The 16,726-nt window shown below is 40.5% G+C and overlaps 1 protein-coding gene across 1 annotated transcript in view; it reads right to left on the reverse strand.

The window, feature by feature from the left end:
• The window catches only part of b4galt2 (UDP-Gal:betaGlcNAc beta 1,4- galactosyltransferase, polypeptide 2), a 165,653-nt gene extending 153,563 nt beyond the window's left edge, over nucleotides 1-12,090 (reverse strand). The window contains exon 1 of the mRNA XM_072688228.1: nucleotides 11,566-12,090. The gene's annotated coding sequence lies outside the window, so the exon portion shown is untranslated. The remainder of the gene's footprint in view (nucleotides 1-11,565) is intronic.
• Nucleotides 12,091-16,726: the final 4,636 nt, after the last annotated feature.

The following is a 16,726-nucleotide window of genomic DNA, read 5'->3' on the forward strand; positions in this document are numbered from 1 at the left end:
AAATTATCTGACAATCATTAACAACACATTTGAAGGCGCCATGTTGCTCTGGGCAGCTCTGCACAGAGCGCCCAAAAAAAGTGAACAGATGAAGTGTGCACAAACGTGGTTCCTGAGACAGCGAAGATCAACAGTGAGAGAAAGAAAGGGAAGGAGAGAAGAAATTCAAGAGAAAGCACAGAGAGAGAGAGAGAGAGAGAGAGAGAGAGAGAGAGAGAGAGAGAACACGCAGTTTGTGAGAAGAGAAAAGAACGAGAGCAAGCGCAAGAGAAAGAGGACAAAAGTGAGTGAGTGCACGAGTGAGAGCAAGAGTCTGGGAGAAAACGAGAGAGGACTGCAACAACAGAACTGCACTTAATGAACTGAATGCTTTAAAATTGAGACTCAGTCTGACATTTTAATGACCAACTGGAGAAACTGGAGCTTAAATCCTGACGCTTTGCACTTCTAAGGCTTTATGACTAGGTTTGTCAAGTTTAGATGTAAAAACCACACACTATATGAAAGCTGCCGATGCATGGACATAACTGTGGACATGAAAAGCTCTACATTTAAATATCTCCATTTCAATCAGAATGTTTAAAATAATAATAATAATAATAAAAATAATAATAATTATAATAATCATCATCATCATTATGGTGCTGGTCTGCTCATCAGCCCATTAAAAAAAAACTCTGTTAGGTACAAAAAAGTTGGGAAAAGGTAGGATTTCAGTTAAGTGTGATCTTAATAAGAATTAAATCGTCAGTCTGAGTCTGACAACAACTGCTAATGTTAAACTGCTCTAAATCAGGAGAGAGACGCTGTTAGCATTAGCATTGGTATCAGAACTGTCTGCTCACAACAGAACAAATTCAAATCTGGAGGCCAGAAAGCCCACGAGAATGTCTGATCGAGTGACTGCCGTGGGAAGGACAGAAAGCTGAGATTAATGTTTTTTTTCTCCATTGTTTTGGATCTGTAGACCACTCACTAAGTTAGCCTTTGCTGAGCTAGCACCACCCTGTGTCTCTTAAACGCACAAGGAATGAGCTTCTTTGGCTGTGAACTAGATCTGACAGAAATTTGACACATCAGACATGTCGTAATTTTGAGATACTGCCCAAACCTAATTGTTTATAAAAGTTTTTTTTTTTTTTTTTTTTTTTTGTGGGACAACAACAATATATGAACTAAGAATGTACTGGCTTACTAATTAAACACAATAAATCAATAAAAAAAATCAGATCAATCCCAAATGAAACAGATTGGAACGTGAGTTGCACGTGAAGCGAAACACCACCTCAACAGCTCCTTTGAGAGACAAATTCATTAAGGCTAAAGCCAGCCCCCAATCGAACTTCATCTCTGATTCCGCCCCAGACAAACAGATTGGCTATACTCCCATCAGGGACTAGAGTGATGCCCCTCACTCCATTATATGCTCAGTGGAGAGTGTAAAAATTAATGAGGAGGGCTGATTTGATTTTCCTGGGATCCTTTTCAGATGCTGCTTGCTTCGTTACAGAGCCGGGTCCGAGGCTTATCGTTGGAGCAGTTTGGGTTATGTCACTTAAATTACCCATGTCAGATTACATGTGACCCACAGAACTACATTTAAAGAGACAGAGAATTGCTATGTAAGGAAGAGGGACTGTGCGGGTAGCGTAAGCAACAGTGGCATGATGGTAATTTATCAGTTAAAGTTAAATTAACAAGCCTGTAAGGTTTGACCTGCCTAGCCTCCTACTACTGCTGACTGTGCCAAAACTGTGCGCGTGTGTGAGAGCAAGAGAGCGAGCGAGATCACAGATGGATAGGCCTAAAGCCAAGTTCTGATACTCACTGCCATTTACCCTCAAAGTCAGCTCCATAGAGAATTCCCACACACGTCTCTCCATTTCTTATTTAAAGGGAACATTGTATGAAACGCTTACTTTTTCCAGTACTTGTCGACATACATTTTAGCATATATAGTGCCTACCAACCCACAAACTGATAAAAACTAATAAAATAAATAAAACAGGATTAAGCACACTGTTCAGATTTGGCTCGTCTTTCAACATCTCAAGCAGTCTCCTTAGAGGTAAACGCCCACTATCTGAGTGGTAACACCAGCTATCTGGCGCAACGTGGACAAATGAAGAAAAACTTCAAGGTAAAGTCTAAGAATTTGTGTATTGAAAAAGTTCTGAAAGAGAACACTGACGACTAGAGACGCACTGAATATTTGGCAACCAAAATGTCAAAAAAGAAAAAAAGCTAATTCATGACATTTATTTTGATGACACAATCAAATCATAACCAGCATTGAGTGAGGCACTTATTGTTGTTGCGTGCATTTTAATGTTTGGAGAATGACCCGAAAATGACCATTTGCAGACACCGCTTTGCTGAATTGTCAAAAGCGGGTAAATCTGCCAAGAGTTACAGCACTTCCTAGTCAAGTGCTTTCTTGGTATGTGTGCCGAGATGTTAAAAATACCTAATGATCAATCAATATTTTCAAATTGTAGTTATTTCTTTACAAAAGCAAGACTTCCACAAATTAATAAAATCTTGAAAAAACGTGATCAGTATTCCAGGTGTGGCCAAATGTTTCATTTCGATGCATCCCTACTGGCAACCTACGGTCTATCTTTATCTTTCTAATGATGGACCATAATCTTATGCCACTGGGTAATCCAAAACTCTAGTGTTAAATCCACTTTAACTCTTCAGATAAATTACTGAGGAGTTTTAATGGAACATACCAACATTAGTATTTAAAAAAAATAAAATAAATCATTTTGATAAAAATGCATCCAAATATCACCTTTAGCATGAGCAGAACACTTTACACAATCTTTTTCACAAAGAGAATATTTTAATAAAAAGAAACAAAAAACTGTCAAATAAAAATACATTTTAGATTATGTGTAAAAATTTAAAATATAAATATTAAATATTAGAATTGGTATGCCCCTAAAATAATTTTCATTAGTTTTGATTGAATAATTTTCTGTAAATGCATGTAAAAGGTGTAAATGCATGTACATACACACGGCACTCTTCTTTGCCAAATAGCAGTACAGTTGCCCTTCAAGAAAAGCAGTGTTAAATCCTTGCAGTACATAGACTCATTACCATCAGTAAACATCTAAACTGTGTAACCACACCAAATGCTGAGGGAAAAAAAGCCAGACAAGTTCATTCTTTAATTTACATAAGCAGTCAATAAAACGTCAAACATGGCCCAAGATATTTAACCGAACGGGTTTCTTTCTTTTCTCTTTTCCTCTTCCAAAAGCCCATGTGCGCCCTGCATAATTAAGTGGAACGCCTATGGTAGGAGAAATGACCTGGAAAATAAAAATACTCATTGAGTGTTTTAAAGGGAAAAAAATGCTCTATAAAACACTGCTGAGAGCAAAACTTTACCTCTATAGTTTTACTTCTTACTGCTAGCAATAAATGAAACAGAATAGTCACTTAGTATTAGCATTGTGAAAGTGATGAAAATTACATAAAGGAACCTTCTCAAAAGTTAACAGAACAGTTTAGAGAGGCAGTGTGGAACTATTTTACAGCAGAACATTAAAACGTAATCTGTGGTTCTAGTGCTTTAACTGCTTTTCCTCCAGACATTAGTATTTACTGTCATTTCTGCCCATGTAGCACTTGTGCAATGACAAAAGATGCAGGGACTGCATAAAGCTGTTACATTTGTGTAAAATCTTGTAATATTACTTTACAGCGTTAGTCCATGAGTACTTCACTTTCAGTGACGCTTCTGTATCTCTCAGCGTGTCCAGAAAAATGTGTCCTTTAGTGGTGCAGCCCGATAGTCTAGTGAAAATGTTTGTGTTGGCCGTTTTTCATAATTACGCTACGACAAAGAAACGACTACAGGCGAATCCTCTTCAACACAAAAAAAAAAGAATCGACTCCCTGAGAGTTTTATTTACACCTTAACCTTTATTCCTAATCTAACGTAATCTAATGTAACCATAGTAACATTCCTTACTGTTTCTTCATTGAGGTCAGACCATTCATTTCTAATCTAAAAAATCCAAAGGTCATAAACAGCAGGATTTTCTCCAGCATTATCTTCCAACACCATTTTTTCAATTATTTGTTATTAGTTAGATTCCCCAACTATAGGGAGAGTCAAAGAGCAAGTACTATAAATTCCCCCAAATGCAGCACATTTGATCTAAATTAGCTATGGAAACACAAAGATCTCATTGATATTGTCCTCAGAATTACAGTTCTCACAGTGGATTTATTTAAAGAAAAAAACTCCTATTGCTATTGAAATCTTCAGCAACCCATTACTTTAACTGTTTGGCCCAGTACCACAGGTGGTTGTGCAGGTCAAACACAGGCCTTTTCCAACATGAAGCCAAGGAGCTGTCTGTGGGTCAGTGCCACAGCTTGTCAGATCACTAGGAGAATGTGGAGTAGCAGGGATGGCAGCAGGTGAGGACAGGAGAGGCTAGTGTCACTGGCCCCTGACCACCACCTCATTACAGGGGCGCCTACCTCACAGGAGTGCCTCTGCTCATCTCATGCTGGCACACTTCCCACACACACAAACACACACCTGCCAGAGCTTCTGACCAAAGCTTAGAGTCTACAAACAGTGATGTGAAGTCCACCTGAACCCACAGAAAACCTTTTTTTTATTTATTTCAAAAAAAGTTTTTTTTTTTTTTTTTTTACCTAATTAGAAGAATGAAAATAATTTATGAAATTTAGTTATGCAATTTACACAAATGCTAAATGGTGTGGTTTGATCTTCCATTACTTGTGAGCTGCATTAGCCTTGTAGATGCCACTTGGTTTATATCTGGACTACTCCTTAAAACTGAATCTGTCCCAAACCAGGCTTATCCAAACAGCACCCTCTTAATTCGTGGGAACGGGACAATCCCTACAGGTCTCCTAGACCCAACCAGACCTTTCGCTCCTTTTAACTCTTAGGGGACTTTCCCACCTACCTAAACAGCAGGTGGGAAAGCTGCCAAGGACCACGACCAAAGGACCAAAGGACTCGACCAAAGGACCAAAGCTTAACAGGACATTAAAATTTAATAGGAAATAATCGCGTTAAAAAGAAGTACCTTTGAATTCAGTCTAGCTTGGATGTTGATGCCCAGCTAAAGAAAATATGAGACTGACAAAATGACTCAGGCTTAATCAAAACTATTGACAGGCGTGGGTCTTCCAGCCTGACAAATTACTTGGAAATAGCCATACGCCAATGTCTAATCCCATTTACGGTGCTGTTGTTCTTGCTAATACTTTGTAATGTTTGCCTTCAGAATGGCCACAACTCAAGCTGAGCCTCACGCAACACTCTGGCACAGGACATAAAACAGCTTTTCGTTTCGTGATCCCACAAAACAAACAGCTTTTAGTCAACACATCACTCTGTCTAGTGAGAGAAAAAAACTAAAGCACTCCCGGCCAGCTGCATCAAGCCACTTAGCATTTTAAAAAACAGGGCCCAGAGACTGAAAGACAAAAGAAAATCTCAACCCATCACAGGCCTGCCTGCTAATTTTGCAAAGGCAAAACACTTTGCACACGCTTATTCCTGAAGAACTGCGAAACGTTTGATGAGTCACTGACAAGTCAGCACTGGTAAACGAACATGTCAGTCACAACATGACACCTTTGGCTGCATGTGCAGAAGCACCAGTTCAAACTTGAGGGTTTTTCGCTCCCCTGAACACAGCTGAGGGCTTCGAACGTGTCAGAACATCATCCTGTCTTGTTGGCTTTGTTGTCTGCTTGCACAAGTCATCACCAAGCTGTAAGGTGCCATAGAATGGAAAATCGAATAGTCAAATAATAAGATATCGTTACATGGAAGTGACATACTTGTCGTCTCTTCTTTGAGTTGGCCAAAGCAGTCCTAGAAACCAGGCCTATTCCAAAACACAACGGTCTTGATTTATTCAAAGCCCTACTAGCCTTAGTGAAAGAAGTAACATACAATGATCCCTTCAGTAAAATACGGTCTTGATACTTCAGATTGCTAGACCATAGACATGTGACTAGACTCTAGACTTGTGACTGCAGCTTTACTTGCACCAGTGTCCACAGAAGAGAATCTCAAAACCAGTTGTTACCAGGCAAATCTTGCAGACTGGTTAATCCAGGTTAGCTTGCTATCCCTTTTATTTGGAATTACTCAACTAGTTTACTAAACCCGCAGACTTAATTAGTTGTATGTCTTTAAATCGTTTTCACCAATCAGTGCGCCCCACCATGTGTTTTTTCTTAATGTCCATGGGGGAAGCATCTTATATGGCAAGTAATATATGACAATTACTTTTTTACTGTCCTGTGTGGTATTTTTTGTAATATAGTCTTCTTCATAGTTTAATACTGCATTGACAGGACAAGGCAGATGGAATTTGGCCTAAACCTTTAACCCATCCATGTAGTGAAAACACACACACACTAGTGATCAAACACACACTGTGACCGTGAGCACACATGCTCGGAGTGATGGGCAGCGATTGCTGCAGCACAAAGTGACCGGTTGCTGAGCCTGGGTACTGAACCCGGTCATCAAAAACCCAGTGCTCTAACCGCTGAGCCATCCCTGCCCCAACGTACCTTATTACAGTTATACCGCCCCATCCTACGCTCAATGGTAGGCTGTAGTTCTTGTGTATTGTGCATCTTTGTCCTACACATCAGCAGACACCTGACATGCAGCCTGACACCTTACATGACTTGGCTGATTGACTTTCATCACAATTAGTATTAATTATATGCCGTCAAAATGAGGCAAAAACACTAGTTCTGAACAGTTTTTAAAAATGATATTTAATGTATCTGTAGCACTCCTAAAGTGTTGATGCTGGCTGCTCTACAATGGTTACATTTTATTCAACATATTGTATTTGCAACCCTCTACAAGTACATGGTACATTTTCAAAATGTTAATGCTTCTGTGTAGGCAGATGTATGATATGAAAACTAGCATCAGCCCAAAATTTCTATATCGATGCATTTATGGGGGGGGGGGGAACCGTGCAAATGAGATTTCTCAGTGAACTGCCACTTCAGGATATTGCAAAGATTACCATTTGTGCTAATGTCACACACTGTGATGCAGTTTTTACACTGTGGTACTCACTACAAAAACACCACAGATACCTGTTGAATTAGACTTCATTTATTATGTTTGCATTAGTCGACTTCTTTTTAGCATCCTGCCTTTCGCTAAAAAGCAGCCAAGTGTGTGACTTGCAGCGTACAACAAATCTCTCGTGAGTCTGGCCTCTATCTTGTCATCATTTTGAGATTAGGCTATCTGCAGAGACACAGCAGGGTTTCTGTTTGGTGCAAACAGGGATATTCAGCTGTGAGAGGCAGGCACGGAAAGAAGATATGCTGAAATGGGTCGCTTTCAATTGCTCGACATGAATGCCGTGGCTCATAGGTGGTATTTTACATTCAAAATATAACCTCTTAAGTCAAAGGTTTAGGCTAATCTTTGCAAGAGTTTATACCCAATTTTCCCTAAGCGTGAGCTGTCTGACAAACATCAAAGTTCAAGACACACGTAGCAGCCTTTTCAAAGTTTTCTGAGAACATTAAAACGTAAACCGTGCCTCAAACAACATCCATCCCCGCAGCCAGGCGCTGTTTAATCAAAATCTTTTCAGGCAGCCAGGCAAATCGCTTAAATAGCATAACCTACTTCTAAACACTCAGCCCTTATTATGTTAAAGACTTGGACAGAGGAGCTTTGGTGGCTGGCCTCCAGGCCTGAAAGAGCCTGTGCTCCACACTCTCCAGCCCTGCCCGGACAGAGCCATGGCCTGCATCATTTCCAGCTGATTTGACCATCCAGAGCCAAGAGCCAACAGCCCTGCCGCAGCTGAAGCCTTCAGAACTACCACAGGCCAAGGCTTCTGGGTACACTTAGATGCAATTATCCCCGCTGCCATGCTTTAGGCAACCGTGCAACTAGTAAATTAGGTTACAAGCTGGAGCATACTGCCTTAGCTTGGGCTAACATCATAAACCATGGTGAGGATTCCTAAATCTTTAGGATTATAGAGCCAGGGAATATTCGGACAAAGCAACATCAGTGAATAAAACAAACCACCAAGGGCAACCTTTGTTTTTCTTCAGGGTCTCACTGTTCCCATGACAACAGGTTCCAGCACTTTAGTGGTCTGTTCTTATACTCCACATCTGTATGACCACCAATCCAGAGCTACAAGGCTAAAAGAAAAGCTTTTCATTAGACCTCACGCTTGTGTAGACCTCTGTGCATATTATGCCAATGAAAATAAACTTGATGAACAGAATCATTCTAGTTACATTGTTCTTCCAACGACCAAGAACTATTTTCTATTAAAACAGTCTATGAACATAAAGGAAATCCAGAAGCTTTAGTGGGTCCAACACAACTGTGGTGAACAGAGCCCCTACAGTCATTGCAATATACAACAGAATTCACAACCAGTCAAGATGTGCATCCTGGGTATCCAAAGAGAGGCGAATCCGTGCTAGAGTGAGTAAAAAGAATACAACACCACATTAATTCACATTCATTTAGACAAAAATGAAAACTGCAAGAACAATAATAAGAAGCAAAAGGCTTAAAATAACGATGGGAAAACGATGACGCAAAGTTGACAGGGGTTTATGAAAAAAAACTTACTGAAATGGTGGATACTGAACAGAAAGAGTTTTATTTTTAGCTTCCAAGTTTGGCCACCATGTTTTTCCATCAGTTCCATGCAGCAGACCCACCTCCACGACAGCATGAACACTGTGAGAAAGGTCTATCAGTTTCCACGCTGAAGACAGTTCTACAATGCATTCAGTGTGAGGTGCAAGAGCTGGATTCCCCAGACCAAACACAGCAGAGCACAGACACACCCTTAATCCCCATTTAGAATTCTCTCCCATCTAACAGCTCGAGAAGAGGCAAAACACTGAGAAGGATGAAAGAGAATTCCAACTTGGTGCTTCTCTGTATCGAAGTCTTAACTTTTTAACTTGGAAAGAAGATAAACATCGTAGAACTTCTCAGAACAAACTGAATAAATTAGCTAGGCACTAAAAAGCCACAGTTTGCCCAACAGCCTTAACTAGCCTAATAATTTGCCTTTCAAAGCTCTCAGAACAGTTCCAACTACATATCTACGGTCCCATGAAACCCACTCATGCTGTACCAATATGATATGTGCAATTTACCTAAACGAGTCCTTACACAATCAAAAGAGCGATAATTCAGCTAGACTAAGGAAAGGCAAGGTTTTAACATAACTTATGCATAGTCTGCTAGCTAAACCACTGGTCTTTAAAGGATGTGCAGGGGTGTGACGATGTGCATGCCCTGTTGTGTAAAGAAGAGCAGCATGGTTTCTCCAAACAATACAAATTAGGGAACAAATGACACCAACTATTTATAATGTTCAGAGATTTTGTAATAACCTCAACATTTTTGAGTATCAGGTGTTTATTAAAAATGCTATCAGAAGATCTTGAAATTATACTTGTATCAACAGATTACTACTTAAAACAAAGAGCAATATAGATATGTGCTGCTGGCCTACTTCATAACATCCATCAAATATGTATTTCTAGGAAGGCCAACCCAGCTGGATTTAATCCAAGCTTTAACAATTTGTCTTCATTCCAGAAAACCAGAGGGGCTATACATATCTGGAGGTAATGGAATGGAATATGCCGACATGCCTGATGACAAGTGCCGACAAATTCCGGCAACAGTGAACAAATTTCGGACAAAGTCAAAAACCCTCCAACGAAAGTTCCAACAACCTGACTCTAGTATTCTGAAGCTAACGAAGGGCTAGATTAACTGGATCTGCTGTGCTAACTGGATCCAGGTTGTAGATCTGGATTATCTGGATTGAAACAAGTCCAGGGTTGATGCACTTCAGATTGTGAACAAACGCAGCCTGTGGCATCAGTACTTTTTCATAGCCCCTGCAATCTGCGCACTTTCAACATTTATTTTTGAGAACGCAGTGGAAATTTGGTAGTCTGCCATTCCATATCAGAGTGTAAAACTTTTCTGACAAACACCACCAAAGCCTCCATCAACAGTCAGTCACATGTACTGTTATTAAGGTCATCTTGAATGAGAAAACATCCTGCATTTGCTTTCCATAATGGGACGCGTCTCCAAGTTAAGCACAGTAGTAAGGAGGCTCTGTGAGCTGGCTGAGTGCTTTTGCTTGTTAATGGAGGATGGAGGCTAGAAGGAGGAGGTGAAATAGGATATCATTGGTTAAAGATGGCATATTTATATCAATGGGTTTGGCTCTGACAAACCCTGCAGGCACACAAAACAGGATCTTGAGACAAATGCAACAAAGGGCAAAAATGCTAGCCTAAATACACAAAAATAAATAAACACAACATGACGGCAAAAATCAAACGAGATAAGCAGTGCAGAAGAGCGCAGTGCAAGACCAAAAGAACATAAACAGCAAAGGTAATATGGGTTTCCAGCAGACATCAGCAGAAAGTGCTGGGCGGGAGGAAGAATGAACCTGGCCTGATCCTGAAACAGCACATGACACTCTGATGTGGTGTTAGCAGTGTATTTCTTCAAGTGCGGTAGTAGGCAGTTGTCTGTGCTTGGTAAACTAGGTTTAGCTCATCAATTTAAACACATCTTGATAGGTCATAGAGAAATGATATTGGAGCAGTATCGGTATCAGCATGGATGGTGCCAGTTCTACTGGTTAATATGTTTAATATGACCAGGGACATTGTCTAACCTAAGTTCTGATTTCAGGCTGACTTTAAGAACAAGCCACAGCTTTCAATGCTTCTAGAATAAATTGGGTTTTGGGGGATTTTGACCAGATGCAGCCTAGCATCTGGGTGCTTCACATGTAGCTACTACACTAAGCTATAGTTTCATTCACATACACTAATCTTTCTGTAGAGCTGATGCAGAGACGAGGTGGGCGATTTAGGAGAAGCATGCATTCATTCAGTCCACCATCAAGAAAAGAAAATGGGTCCTAAACAGAGGAAGAGAAAGAGAGCGATAAAATCAAGAGTTACCCAAGACGAGAACAGCACTGACAAATAGCAGCCAGAAAGCAAGAAGCTGAGTACACTAACTAACTCCTCTCCCTCCAAACCGACACCGTACAAAGCCACGCATGGCGCTGCAACTGTGACAAAGAGAAGAACAGCAGCCCAGGGATGTGTTGTGTGATGCTATTTCATTTTTTTTTTTTCCCCAGAACGTCCATAAGCAGAAATGTGAGAGTGGACGAAGGGAGACCAGTTTCCATGATGTCAAATTTCACACCTGCTGCAAAATATCTTCCGTCACATCAGGAGTAAAAGCTAGCGGGGTGATGATATCCACCGCCTCTGCTCTGTTATGATATGGAACAGCTAGCTATATCTATATCTCTCTCTCTCTCTCTCTCTCTCTCTCTCCGCCTAAATCAAGATGGCAGGCTATAAAGATAGATTTAAATGCAAAGAAAAACAAAGAGCAAGTGAAATGCTGTGCTCGGTGCATCTCAGGCTTTCATTTAACCGCTGAAAGCTGTAACGCTAATGTCTTACCTTAACGGCAAAGCAAGCCGGGAATCCTTTTCCTCCTTCTTCTAAGGATGCATCTCTTTGTTTATGCACTTCGGCTGCTGACTAGTAGACCTGCCTGTTTAGGTTTGGGCTTTTTTTTCTGTGTGGAAGAAGTGTTACTTCAGAAATGAGGGTTTCACCGAGAGCAGGCAGAAGCAATTTCACATGATATGCATATTATATACAGGCGAAGAAAATATGTTAGCTAGCGTTGCCAGGCAGCAGCCGCCGTTGTTTCCTTCTGGTAAGAACGGCTGTTACTTCATCTTCCGTAGAGCAACGCGCAAGACACGCAGGCGTGAAGCGGCGCCGCCGAATGACAGACAGGAGATGCGGGCGCATCCATGTTCCTCAGAGCTCTTCAGCGTGGTCCATATTCCGAGAATGAGTCAGGGTCTCTGCCGTACATTCCCGTCTGCCCGTAATCGACCTCCTTTCTTTTTCGCCAGGAGCATGGAAGCGCGGATAATAAAAAAGCACAGGAGCAGGTTTTTTCAGCAGCATCTAGTACGGAGAGTCGGAGGGCTCAAACGTCAGTGAACTGTTCCACCGCTAGAGGGAGTGTCGGGATGCTGTGGTAACTCAGCTGACCTGCTCGACTCTCCCTGACAGCAGCAGGCCAGCCACAGGACAAACCTGCATTTACAGTGCATCCTTCTACATATATCATTCAAATGTAGGCTATAATTACAAAATGCCTGGTCTTAGTATTAAAATGAGCAAATGTAGCAGTTTCAGACCATGTCACCATGAAAAAAGGCTGGAGTTGTGGTGGCTTCTGCTTTGTGGTAGAAGGCCAAACAGCCTCTGCTAAGTGGAATCAGAGATATGACAGTTAAGGGGGGAGATAGGGTACACACACAGCATGCTCATCCATGTTGTTTATTTAAGTAGGGATTCCGGTCTTAAGTTTATCTAGAGCTGAAGCACTGTTCTGCCACAAGGTGGCGCTGCAGAAAACAGCACCTCAAAGTGTGGGACCACATTAGTAGTCTAGTAAACCTGCCCAGTAGGCATAGGTAGCCTATATAGGTCAGTGTGTGGTCAAGTTGGCTAACTACGCAAACAGCTAGCCAAATATTCGATTGTTATCGCTGACTTTTGTTTTTATTTAGAGAGTGGATTAAAATATATGACTTGCAATGAAAATGATCCAAGCCTCATTGCAAACTAGGTTTATTGGCAACATTTACAAACTTTCAGCAGTTTGCTATAAACCAAACTAATATAACAAGTGCTTTCTCCAAATTCAGCACAAAATACCACTTTTAATGAACTACTGCAGTCTCAGAATTATTCAAGCCCTCCCTGACAAGTGTCTTTACTTAGTAGAGCACCCTGCTGTTATGTCCTGCTGCAAACATGACACCAGCTTCTGTCAGCATTTCTGAGGAATCTTGTCTAATCCTTAAGAATCTTATTCTTCATGGGCAATGGCCTTCAGTACACCAGACAAATGTGAAGGCAACTCCAGATCTTCTGAAATCAGCACTTGGTGGACTCTGATGTAATCTTGGGATAATTGTCCTGTTGGAAGGTCCAATAATGCCCAAGCTTTATCTTCCATACAGAAGACATGTTTTCTCTTAGGATTTCCTGATATTTGATTGAATCCATTGTGCTTTCCACATGCTGTAGGTTTCCAGAACCAGAGCCTCTTTTCTGTGTATGCTTAATTTTTCCTCCTCCAGACATAAAAGTTCCATGTTTTTTTTTATCATCGCTCCACAGAACAGAATCCCAAAACTTCTGTGGAGCAATTCAACAAAACTGGAACTTTTTGGGTATGTTTGGATCAGCGGTATGTTTGGAAGAGGAGGAATTATGAAGCATATGCTGAAAAGAACACCCTGCCTACAGTGAAGCATGGCAGTGGTTCCGTGATGTTCTGAGGCTGCCTTTCCTTCTCTGGCACTGGAAACTGATTCAGTCATGCCTATCAGGAAATCCATTGGAAAAATGCCTTCTGTAAGGACTCTAAAGCTTGCATGTCACTGGACATATCTCTCTTATAAGTCAACCAAGTCTTGGTTTCAGAAGAAGTCCTAGAAGATTCTGAAATGGCCGTCACAGTCGCCTGAATTGAACCCCACCAAAATCTTTGGTGGGATTTGAAAAAGTATGTTAGTGAACTGAAGATTCCTTAGAAATGCTGACAGAAGCTGGTGTCATGTTTGCAGCAGGTCAGAACAGCAACAGGGTGCTCTACTGAGTACTAAAGACGTGTGTGTCAACGGGTTGAATAACTTAGAAACTGCAGTAGTTAATTAAAAGTAGTATTTTGTGTTGAATATGGAGAAAGCACTTAAACATAATATTTTTATTTGATTGGTTTATTGCAAACAGCTTTAATTTTTTTTGTAAGTTTTGCTAATAAATCTAATTTCCTATGGAGGTAAATCTTTTTTTGCAACTAAATTTAACACTATAAGAGTTTGACAAGACACAGTGTGACACACACACACTGAATATTATCCTTAAAATGCACATAGCATACATTTACCCACCCTGGTTGCAGAACAGCAACAATGCTGCTTCTTTTCTTTCCCTAGCGTCTGACTTGTGCTATTGTGCTGTGTGCTATTTAATAGGGTTCCTCATTTTCGAGCAGTGCAAAACTGTTAATTAGGTTGAAAAATCTTAAATAGCCTAGCATCAGTGAAGTCATGGGGATTTTTGCATGGAAAAAAGAGATTTATGCATGTTTTATGCATGTGTTTATGCATGTTAAGCTGCTTAGGCTCTGATATGATATAGAGAACCGTTCTCTTCTAGACATCTTTGAGTAACCAGAACCATGAGCCATTAAAATGCTCTAAATGGTTAATCTATTGTTTGGCGGATAATCTATTGTTTGTACTGCTTGGGCAAGTGAGTTGGTAGCCACCCAACGCTGGAGAATAGGGAGCCTCGAAAGTGGGTATTCCTAACACTGTACACATGATTATGAGCTCAAGAGGTATTCAGTACGGGCCGTTCAGACTGCCACATCCATTTCATATGCCCTATTATTAATTGCTTTACCTGTTAAATGTGACTGGACCCAAGGCTTTAGGCTGTTCAGTGAAAGATGTGGAGAGCTATTCATGCCCCATTGTTACATTTGCATATCTACAACTGTTTTTTATACAGAGGTTTGGGGTTTATCAAGGTGCTGCAGATAATGTTAGTATAATAAATATTTTAGATATGTGGTTTTATAGCTGAGCTGATGGCTTTGAGGTGCCGTTACCTGGTGTGAGCATAAAAACAAAAGAAAAGCAGCTGACAATGAGATGAGACAACAAGATGCAGGGACTCCTCGTATAAATCATAGTTATGGACTCATTTCTTAATAAAATATTTGTCTGCACTCTGTCACTTGTTTGTTGCTGCTAAACTTCACCAGGAGAGTATATTGGCTTGAGATTCTTGAGATTCGATACATATGTAGTGAAATTCATAAAATTAATGCACCATACACAGAATTCCGAGCTATTTGTGTTTAATAGTGTACACAGAGTTCTTTACAGAGAAATGCATTAATCACATGTAGAAGTCTATTACATTATACTATTGTGACCTAATTAGTGCACCATAGGGGAGATTTCTAATTATTAGATTTTTTTGCCATAAGAAAATCTAACAGCTAAATTCCAAAAGTATATTTTCAGTAGTAATTTACTCAAGTACTCCTATATTGCCGTGATAAACAGCAGCCGATTGTAAATATAATTAATGTGTGTGTGTGTGTGTGTGTGTGCAAAAGCAACATCTTTTGGTAGAGCATGAATATTGCCATTAAAAGTGGCAAGATGCCCCCTGTCTGAATTTGTGCACACATTTTCACACTATCCAGTGGATTGTAGTAGTATCTACAGTTGAAAGAGTTTGACACAGAAGTTTGCTACTCTACAATCTTCAGGTGTAAAATGATGTTTGCTTCCCTCCCAAAGATAATGCAAGCAGATTGAAGGGTTAATTAGGATCAGTGATCAGTGGCCAGTGTGAGTGCTTCAGTTAACAATAAGCGTTGATTCTGGCCAGTCCTGTCCAATCTAAAGCTATCTTTAAATCAGAGTGAGCTTGGAAGCACAGGGGATGTCCAGAAAAACGAGATTTCTAAAGATCTTTGAAACAATGCTTGTGGATTGTGGATTAGTAAGGATCTACAATCAGACCACAATCAGAGCCATACTGTCCAAATAGAGATAGTTTGGAACAGTTGTCAGTCTTCTTAGGAGTGAACACCCTCCTAAATTCTCTTCCAGAGCAAGGTGTAAAATCTGACGCATGGTGGTCATAACTCGCTGGCCAAGTGAGCCCATCACGCTACACCTGTCTAGCGTACTTTCAATGTAAGTTGCTCTGGATGACATTGTCAAAGCCACATCATGTCATAAATGTAAGCATGAGTCTTTGTGACAGTGTTTCCCATTGCCCTCTACTTAACACTTAAGATGCTCAAAATCACTAGCCATGACATAGCTGCTGTAATTCTCTCTTCATTCATCTCCTGACTCAAATCAGTAGGAGTGCTGATCTAGGATCTGTTCCTCACCACAAGGCCAAAATAAATAAGAGAGCACTTGGATCTCAGATCAGCACTCCTACTCCAAGATTTATGAATACAGGCCCTGACCTCTATCCTTTCGCAGCTCCATTGCTAATAGTTTTCTTCTCATATTCAACACAAACTTCTGCTTACCACTGTTTTTGTGTCCTTCGGTGTCCACTCAGCCAGTGCCACGTCCTTCAAAATCTGTCCAAGGCTCTCTGCCTCATTATGTCTATCTACCTTTTCTTTTAAAATGAAATTGTAAACTGAAACTGTTGATGTGCTACTGTGCCTGTGGTGTCTTTCAGATGTAACCCTGGGTAGACCTGTCACAAAAACTACTTCATGGAAGATAAATTGCCCCAGTAATAATTGCGATAAACAATATTGTTGTATTTTTAAGACCATTTTATTCCACTGATATAATGATGATATAAAGCATAATAACACAATTACACCCATAAAAAACGGGCTTGCCCAACATCAGTACCACTAGCATTACCTTTGCATAGTTAGTGCACAGACTCATTCTCGCTACCGACAGACCGCAAACGAGAGGAGAGAACAGAACAGCACCACTGGCTAAAATAATCACCTCTGCTAAAA

Source organism: Salminus brasiliensis, chromosome 9, assembly GCF_030463535.1.
Source record: "Salminus brasiliensis chromosome 9, fSalBra1.hap2, whole genome shotgun sequence".
Lineage (NCBI taxonomy): Eukaryota > Metazoa > Chordata > Actinopteri > Characiformes > Bryconidae > Salminus > Salminus brasiliensis.